The following is a 10,326-nucleotide window of genomic DNA, read 5'->3' as shown; positions in this document are numbered from 1 at the left end:
GGGGGGGGGGGGGGGGGGGGGGGGGAATCTGAAATGACAGGACACTGTCCGCAAAATCTAAGCAATAGGAATAGAAACAGCCATGTTTTAAAAGACTGAGGGAAAAAAAAAACATGGCAAGACAATGCTGTGTTCTTCCCAACATTCCATAGTGGGGGAAGAAATAGCAACTAAACAAGGCGAAAGCTGGAAGCCCTGGGATGTGATTGGTAGCATTGGTGGAGGGACCACGCCCAGCCAGCTGCTGAGCCTAAGCTTTGCAGTGAGTCACAGAAGGACTTTTGCAAAGAGTTCCTCATCTGCCTAGAAGCCCCCAGTCCTCCATCACCAAGGCTCTTTATGACGTAAGCAAATAAACTGCACAGTGCAGACAAATGTTTCTGTGCCCACTACGATGGAAAGGAGATACCTGGCTTCCTCTCGAATGCAAATCTTAAAAGGAAACTAACGAGAAACCCCTTCTTTCTTTATTGGAAAATAATTCAGTAAGGGCATCAGTCTTGTAGGTCATAAGTCTATGTCCTAAGGGAAGCAGCCATTCATCCATGTTTTCCCTGAATGCTATTCTGCCTCCACTGCAGGATGTAGCCTCACATCAGCTGTGACCAGCCACACAGCAGAGGAACTTGTCACTTGCTTTGTACAGAGGATAGTTACATGTATACCCATGGCCACGGGGCATCACTCACAATAACAATCACCAGGATGTGGCTAGAAGCCAAATGTCCATTACTAAATGGATGAACAAAATGTGGCAGGCATTTGATGCTATCCTGCAATGCCAGCGAGCCTTGTGGATGACGCGCTAAGATGAAGGAAGCCAGTTACAAAGACGTGTGTTGTGCTATACACTCAACGGGAAGCACTACAGCATCAAACACAGGGACCGAAGAGCAAAGGGGGGGGCGGGGGTGGAAGGAAGAGGGATCATGGATGGTTGTTCAGTTGTGTTCAGAATTTCCATATCCCAAGACCGGTATTCAAAGATACAAATATGCTTTGCGGTAATGAATTGTATACTTAAGATAATACATTTTGCATTTAGTGTCATGAAAAATAAATTAAAAAAAAAAGAATTTGGGAGTGGTGACTTATACCTGTAACCACAGCACTCAGGAGGCTGAGAAGGGGCAATTGCTGTGAGTGCAGGGCCCAGCCTGAACATAGTGAGTTCCAGGGCAGACTGAGCTACAGAGAGAGGCATTCAGAGAGGGAGGAAACAGATGGGGGAGAAGAATCACCTAAAACAAATTTTAGTCAAAACTACCAAACCGGCATCTAATATTTTGTATGCTAATAGAAAAGTAAATATTTTCTTAAAATCACACACACGTGCAAACAAGAGTAGCTTCTCTTTTAAATTATCATTGAATGTTCACAGTAGCTCTAAGACTTTGATCTGATAAGAATCTACTCCAAGTTGGGCGTGGTGGTTCATGCCTTTAATTCCAGGGCTCAGGAGGGAGAAGCAGGTTAGTCAGGCTGTGAGTTCGAGGTCAGCCTGGTCTACAAAACAAATTCCAGGACAACTAAGGCTGTTACAGAGAGAAACCCTGTCTTGAAAAACAAAACAAGCAAACAAAAACCAAACAAACAAAAAGATTCTTTCCCATATTGTTGCTTCAACTCATTTGAATCCCTCGAGCCATTCAGGCTACCTTGTTCTAGAGACAAGGAAATTAAGGTCCAGAATGATTGAAGAATGTACAGAATGTACATTTTCCAGGATGTACAGTTAGAAACTCACTCCTCTTCACTTCTCTAATCCACCCTTTCTCCCAGAGAATCCTGGATTGGAATTGAATCTGCTTCTTTCCTATCTTCAGCACCAGCCCCACAAACAGACTCCCCCCCCCTCCTCCCAGGACCACCAGAAGGTTCCCGGAGGTCACCAATTAAGTCTGCATCACAGTGACTCAGTTTGGTGAGCTTATCTGTACCTGCCTTCTCTGAGGGAGGTGATAGGGCTGATCCACTCTTTCCTTCTGGACATTATCTCTTCCCTCCATTTTCCAGACACCATTTTCTCCTGATAATCCTTCTGTTTGGCTTCTCCTTCCTCTAACATTCTTGAGATTCTTATCTTCTCGCTCAATTCCCACCCCCACCCAAACAATGAACGGTTAATCCAGGACTGAAGGCGTGAAGTCAGATTGACTTTAAGTTTCTTTCAGATGTTTACAGAGTTGCTCTGAAGCCTACAGTTAATAGGTAGTAGAGCCTTCTGGAGCTGTGTCTTCAGGGAGGGTTTTTTCATAGCCTAGTGCAAGTATTTGGCACAAAAGCAAACGCTAACATTCTATTAGCAAACACAAACTTTACTATTAATGTAACTAAATTCTCAAGTTTAGAGCTCCTTTTCCTTTAGATTCTACCAAGACACTGCCACACTATTCAACCGCCAGGATCAACCCAACGTCAGTTAGGGATCACCCACTGGCTCCAGAAAATAGTGAAAACTGTAGGAACAGTTCTTTCCTGCTGCTTAGTGTGCTATCCCGGGCCCCGCAACAGATCTCCCTGCTTGGTGAGCACCTGCACACCCTCACAAGACACCACCGCTCTCCAGTTGTTAAATTTATTTCCGCAAGTACTCTGCTCAAAGAGCATCTCACTTCAATAGGAAAGCATTAGGCGGCAATAGAACATTCCAATGGTCTACTGTTTCTTGAGCCAGTTGGCAGGAAGTCAGACACAGCCTTGCTTTGCCTTCTCGAGATTTACCCCATCTCACGCGGGAGCTCTCATAAAAGACACACACCCACGAAGCTGGCTCCACATCTTCATTTTCCATTCAACCCTCTGTTGAGGAGTGCATCCTCAAGTCTCCTTCTGCTCTCTGACCTTGTCGATGCTCCCTATTAGAGCGATGCTCAGCATAATGGGATGTTAATAGGCTGTTATGATTTACTCTACAAAAATCAATGGTGGAGATCCTGCTGGGGAAATAAGCCACTTTGGTGGGCTCAGCTACATGAAGAGCATTAGGTACCTGGTTCCCTGAGCATGAAAATTTATGCTGGGCAATTCTGAGCTCTCTTGAGCTGAATTTTTAATGTGGATATTGAATCCAATCTTCCCCCACCCCTGCTTATTTTAAATAGATGGAAAAATAAGGAAACATAACGTGATCACCTTGTAATCTGGAAAGCATCTAAAATATCACACATTATTGAGAAGATAACATTTCAACAATGTCTGATAGTAAGTAGGCTATGAATCTGGGGAGGGAGCCAACTGGGACAAGACAGCACTATTGCTTTGCTCTGTTTGGTTTTTGCAAGTCTAGGAGCAATCAAAACTATATAATCGTAACTCACTGGTAGATCAAAATAAAATAGTCAAAGGAACATGGTGGAACTCAATTCAAGTTTTGATTAAGAATAGCTTTTCAATGGCTGGAAGGTCATTCTTTGATGATGCTTCACAAACGCGAGTTTGTGAAGTTGACCCAAGATTGAATTTTTGGATGGAGCAGATACTTTTTAAAAGACCATCTTGCTTTGAAAGAATGAGAGAGTTTCTTCCAAATACCTGTGGATCACAAAGAAAAAAAAAATCTCATTTTATTCCAAGGTTGTCTAGGGTGGACCGTGTAGTTAGAAGTGGAAGGTCTTCCCACAGATTTGTTTGCTTATAGAACACATCTGAAAAATTATTACTTATAAGCCAGGAGGATCAGCTTTCAGAGAGACAAGTAACTCAAGGTGAGCTGGTGGCAGGTGACAGGTGACTGTGACAGACCTGAAGGCGACTTGTGACAACCTTTACTGCGAGATGATTCTTATATGGTGATAATGAAAGAACAAGCTGGCCCTCTTTATCAGTTTTTATTATTATTTTTCAGTTCTCTACAATGAATCTTCTTCCAGGAACTAAGAATTCCCACAGTCTCTTGTGGGAACACTTTCCCTAGGGAGATATAAGCAGACATCTTCCTTCTCATAGAGCAGAGCCCTGGCCATAAAACCAAAGTGCTTTGCTACTGAAGTCCAACTTGGAGAGGCAGCAAGCTTCCTGGGATTCCTTACAGGCATGCATGACAAGTTACTTACAGGAGCATAAATGACCCCATGCTACCAGATGACACACTACCAGAAAGTCTCACTCAGCATGGATGGACAACGCCATGAATGGAGTCTCCTCTTCAGTTAGTCCACCACAGTCTGTAGTACCTCTAAGACCAGGAGGTCACATGCAATTAAGGCAGAATTGCTTATAACTGACCAGGAGATGCAGGAGGAAGCAGCCAGAACCTCAGCTAAGGGTCAAAGGACAAACCCCATCCAACTCCACCTTCTATGAGGAAACACTAAGAGTCATGAGGTTCAGTCTCTAGGCCTCCTCAAGTGGTCACAGCTGCTCTGATGAAATGCTAGCGCAAACATCCCCCTACTCTAAAGGAAGGACACATTATACCAAACGTCACCGTCACCTTGGTGAAGCTACTGCCCTTTCCCCAGGTCTCTTGGCACACTTACAATCCCCCTGTTCAATATGCTACACAATTGTCACTGTCTCTTTGTTTTTCTTTCTACCTACTGAACAGTGAGAACCTAAAGGTAATTATTTCTTAGTTACTAATATTTTTGAGCACCAACTGGGCAGTGGTGGCACATGCCTCCAAGCCTTTAATCCCAGCACTCAGGAGGCAGAGGCAGGGGGCTCTCTGTGAGTTCAATGCCAGTCTAGTCTACAGAGAGAGTTCTAGGACAGCCAAGGCTGTCAGGAGCCATTTCCCCCCTAACAATCATTACAGAAACCATCACTCTAGGGAGTCTGCAGAGAACCTCACACCCATAGTTATGTTCTATTGACAAAACCTGCCCCTCACCCAATTAACTGCTAATCTTAGCGGAACCCGCCTCACATTCCAGCTATCCAGGGAACCAGGTGTGGCCACTTGTGACTTCTGGCCTGTCTGTCTGAATGTAACCGAGCTACGTGACCGGAACCACGCAGCCTGCGAGATCCCGTACCCTGCCCCTCATCCCTTACCATATATAAACTGTAACCTGTCCCTAATAAACGGAGGCCTTGACAAAGTTGCTTGGCCTCGTTCTTCTGTCTTAGCTCATTCCCTTCCAGGTAGCGCCCCTCCGAGACCCTGGAATAACTTGATTGCGGGTGGGTTACTAACCCCTAGACTGAGTAGCCCACCCAACGCAATCCACACAAGGCTGCACAGAGAAACCCCGTCTTGAAAACAAAACAAAATAAACAAAGAAAAAACAACACCAACAACAGCAAAAACCCAAAGATTTCAAAGGACCTTCTAACATATGTAAATATGACAAAGTGTCAGCAGTTGTTATTTAAGAAAAATCCATAGTGCATGTTTTACTAACCAGCCCCTGGCCCAGGCATTAGAGTTATGCCATGAACAAAATAAACAAAAACATCACTAGAGATGCCTAACTACAGAGATGAATGAGCATGAAAGGGCCAACAAAGTCTCCTATTGGTTGATTTGAGATTTCAACCAGGGAGACAAAAATAAGGTACCCACATGTCAGGAGCCATTTCCCCTCTAACAATCATTACAGGAACCATCACCCTGGGGAGTCTGCAGAATGCCCCTCACCCAATTAGCAGCAATCTCTTAGCTGAACCCGCCTCACATTCCAGCTATCCAGGGAACCAGGTGTGGCCACTTGTGACTTCTGGCCTGTCTGTCTGAATGTAACCGAGCTACGTGACCGGAACCACGCGGCCTGCGAGATCCCGTACCCTGCCCCTCATCCCTTACCATATATAAACTGTAACCCGTCCCTAATAAACTGAGGCCTTGACAAAGTTGCTTGGTCTCGTTTTTCTGTCTTAGCTCATTCCCTTCCAGGTAGCGCCCCTCCGAGACCCTGGAGTAACTGATTGCGGGGTGGGTTACAACCCCTAGACTGAGTAGCCCACCCCAACGCAATCCACACCCACACAGCCCGCTTTAACACATCTCTACCAGCATCGTAAAAGTTAAGCCCAAGCCCATTTTGTTGCAAGTGTTCTAGAACTACAAGCTCACACACGATTTCTCTTTAGCAATGATCAGTCTCAAGAGACATGAGACATACTTCTCTGTCTCACTACATCTGAACCCCAATGAATGCGTATTTGGGGGGGGGGCAGCCACAATTATCTTCCAAAGTAGAAAAACCACCTTGAAGCTGGTGTTTAACAGAAATTAATCCCCTGCACCCAACAATACTAACAACTGCAACCTGTAATGTTTGTGTCTCTCTCAATCTTTTCGTCTTAAATGAATCTTTTCATTTGTATCCTCACATCACATGGGACTGCATGAATATTCCTTACACTCTGTTCTCTACAGACATGTAAGTGGATGCCCATAGAGTTTATGTAACTTGTGTCATTTTGCTCAATTGGTAAGTTACAAAGTCTAGCTTAACTCTAGAATTGGAAATGCCAATATCAACACAAACGGTCACTATAATTGCATTATACCATCTACATGAGGGATAAGATTGTAACCAGGAATTCCTGTAACCCAAGTATTGGGAAGGATCAAGAGTTCAAAGTCATCCTCAGCTATGTAGCAAGTTTGAGGCCAGCCTGAGCCACATGAAACATCATCATCATCATCATCACTACCATCATCATCACCACTATCATCATCATCCCCATCATCATCATCATTACCATCATCATCACCACCACCATCATCACTACCATCATTATCACCACCATCATCATCATTGCCACCACCATCATCATCCCCATCATCATCATCAACATTACCATCATCATCATCACCACCATCATCATCATCGTCATCATTATTAATAAGCAAAACTCTCAAATCTATTATGATTCCTTCCAGCACTCTATGTCTCACCTACTCTACCACTTAGATATCCAGAGGACAGATCAACCAGTTACCGACACTGAACGATCTTTCTACAGCATCCAGGTATCAAAACTTGCCATTTACGCATAAGTAGTCTATGTAACTACCTTACTCATTTCTGAATAAGCTAAAATCATCATTTCATTTTACCACAAGGGCAATGACAGCAAGCCTGTTCTCCAAGTTCCCTGAGGTCCCAGACTAAGTTATAGTCCCCATGTACCAGCCCTCAGCACACTTTCCTGCTTGTGGCAAGACATTGGGCGATGACACAAAGCACAAAGGGAAGCCAACGCTACAATGGCAGCAACTGTGAAAGCCGGTGTAAGGGTGCTCACGCTCTTCCGCCAGTCTTCTACTAATTAGACTTTGAGCCATTTAAAGGCAGAGACGCTCTGTCTTCCTGTCTAAATCATGCTCAGAAGCCCAGATGGTGTCACGCTCATGTGGCATGTGTGTTGCATCAATATTTGCTCATTGATTTGTTGCTCAAATACCACTACTGAGTTGTGTTTGTCTGGCGAATCATGCAATTTTAATAATTAGCGTCTGAGGTGGGAACATGTCTTTTAAAAAGGCTGGGGGGGGGGGGGCGAATGTAAAGGACGGACGAGCAAGATTGGTCCCCAGGAAGATGAAAAGACGCTTCCAGAGCAAACAAAGCGGATGGAAAGGTGCGTTGATGCAACCCCAAGAGTAACGCCAACTTTATCGCTGTCTGTGTAGACGCACACTCTGAAGGTCACATGCAGAGCTGAACTGGCTTTGTGATGAAGAGCCCTGCTGCTCTCCTAGAGGACCAGAGTTCAGTTCGCAGCAGCCACACTGAGGACCTCACAAGTGCCTGGAACTCCAGCTTCAGAGGATCTGATGTCTTCTGACTCCCACAGGCACCACATACATGGCATATACACATAGAAAGATACATAGGATTTGGTACTTACCAAGCAATCAAAGTAGCTTGGATAGCATGTGGAGCCAGTGGGATCACATACTTTTACCTCGAAATACAGAACCAACTGCTTGCTCTGGGAAAGCAGCGAGACCCATTCTCGGGCTCATAATTCCTACATTTTATTTTAATTATTTTTTCCTTTGAGAATAGATTCTTTTCTCATACAATATATCCTGATTATATAGTTTTCTCTACTCCTCGAAGTTCCTCATCATCTCCCATCCCCTTCGGATCCACACCCTTTCTGTCTCTCATGAGAAAAGAGCAGGCTTCTAAGTGATAACAACCAAATGCGACAAACTAAAATATATTATGATGAAACAAAAATAATCCTTACATTTATAAATTTTCTGACAAAAGCAAGTGCACTAAAGAGCTATCAGATCATGAGGCTTTTTGATAAATCAAACCTCTAATTCATTCAAGATTAATCAGAAGAGCATCTAGGGCATAAGTCTTCTGACTGGGGCAGTAGAGGGAGAGTCAGACAGAGAATCAGAGCGTGTGTAGGAACAGAAGAGAATATCCAGTTCATCCCTACTCACCACCTGCGCTTATCACTGACACTGTGGGCAGAGCATCAGGTAGTCCATGTTCTCACATAATGGATATAATTTAGTCTTTCTTGGAAGGAGAGAAATTTTCATGTAGTATAAGGTCAAGTTTACAATCATTATCTTTCATATACAGAACTTCAGATTAGCAGTACCATAGGGTGTTGGGCACAATGAACATACATCCCAAAAAGGAATATTCCAAAACTTAAGAGCTTTATACATGTTACTGTTATATGTGATTTTTGTCCTCAAAGAGATGCTCAAAGGAACAAGGATAGTCACTGGGACTTTTGAGTTTTAGTTATTGGAGGTTATTTTATCTTTAGGGTGATATTAATTTCAATAAGTTCAAGCAGTCAGTAGACAGCAAAAATGATAATATTCATAATAATGTTCATGGTGAACTGAAAACTCTTCTAGGTTATCAATAACATGATTATTGCCTTCAAACAAATAAATCCTCATTTCAGTTGAACCAAGTGTGATTAGGAATATGTTGCAATGATACTCTCAGAGGCTCTAAAAAAAAAAGAAACAACAAAAGATTTGCATTGTTTTACTCAATAGATTCTGTGTTCAAAACAGAAGGATGTGGAAGGTATTTTTTACTAATCTCATTCTACTTTAAATATTGTAGGCATAAATTTACCCAGAATAAACTCTTACCATCATCCACCCATCTATCCAAACACCCAGCCATTCACCCACCCAACCTTCCATCCATCCATTTAAACTATCAACAATCACCATGATTTCTACATCACATTTTTCAATGTTAACTTTCTAGAACATCTTCCCTAAGGAGAGCTATAAAAGCCGGTGAGCTTTTTGGTCAATTAGCACACAAATACAGCCTGTAGTCTGCCCCCTCAGAGTGCTTACATTCCTGTGGAGATGCAGTTCAACGTACATACTCTGTCTTAGAGATACAGGACAGCAAGAGTTTAAGGGAGGCACACAGTACTATGCGTTAGGTGGGAGGCTTCCTACCAAGGCGACATTTCAACAGAACAGAAGGGAGGAAAGCAGGGAGTGAGCCCAGGAGCCCGGGGCAGCAGAGCCACGTTTGTTTACGCAATAAAGGCTCTGAGGCCAGGTGGTGGCAGCAGCTGCAATGACAGCACAGGCCTTTAATCCCAACACTTGGGAGGCAGAGGGAAAGGCAGGTGGAAGCCAGATTACAAAGTGAGTTTCAGAATAGCCAGGACTGTTAGCCAGAGAAACTCTCTCAACAAAACCAATCAACCAAACAAACAAACAAACAAAAACAAAACCAACCACAGGGTCTGTGTTGGCAACACTAGTAACGCCCCAGCAGAGGATACAAAGGCCAGCCTCTTTGGGTTGATTCTGGGACTGGGTCCAGTAGGAATACAGTAAGGGGAAGGTTTATGGTTCCTTCTGAGACTCATTTCCCTAATTCCTTTTAGATTTATTTTTAGTTTATGTGTCTGTGTGTGCCTGAGCAGTTGAATGTGCACCGTGCGTGCCTGGTGCCCGCAGAGGCCAGAAGAGGGTATCCTCTGGAGCTGAAATCACGGGCGGCTGTGAGCCACCCTATGTGGGTGTGAGGCAGTGAGGCCAGGTTTCTCTGCAAGAGCAGTAATCACTCTTAACTGCTGAACTACCTTTTCAGCCCCATTTACCTAATGCGCAGACTTAAAATGCATTAAAAAGCGAAAAGCTAAAAATAACTGTTGGCAGATGTTGACGCTTAGTGAGGCTTCCACTCCTAGAAAAATATCCATCCAGGGCTGGCTAGAGGGTTCAGCAGGCAAAGGCCGTTGCCAACAAGCCTGACAACCAGAGTTCAATCCCTGGGACCTACAAGGTCAGAGAGACTTCTGCAGATTGTGCTCTGACATCCATGCAAGTCCTGTGGTGTAAGTGGTTTTCCTCCCCACGCCTATACACAATAAATAATGTAATAAGAGAGAGATGGGGGAGGGAGG

At 43.9% G+C, this 10,326-nt stretch overlaps 1 long non-coding RNA gene across 1 annotated transcript; it reads left to right on the top strand.

Moving 5' to 3' along the window:
• Positions 1-4,744: 4,744 nt before the first annotated feature.
• On the top strand, positions 4,745-5,799 carry LOC126501706 (uncharacterized). Its single transcript, XR_007591781.1, has 2 exons — positions 4,745-4,893; positions 5,645-5,799. It is a non-coding gene; the product is annotated as an uncharacterized lncRNA (long non-coding RNA).
• Positions 5,800-10,326: the final 4,527 nt, after the last annotated feature.

This window comes from Alexandromys fortis, unplaced genomic scaffold, assembly GCF_014885135.2.
Source record: "Alexandromys fortis isolate MF-2015 unplaced genomic scaffold, M_Fortis_MF-2015_v1.1 scaffold_5, whole genome shotgun sequence".
Taxonomy (NCBI): Eukaryota; Metazoa; Chordata; class Mammalia; order Rodentia; family Cricetidae; genus Alexandromys; species Alexandromys fortis.
Note: the sequence above shows the minus strand (reverse complement) of the source record. Positions and strands in the feature narration are given on the sequence as shown.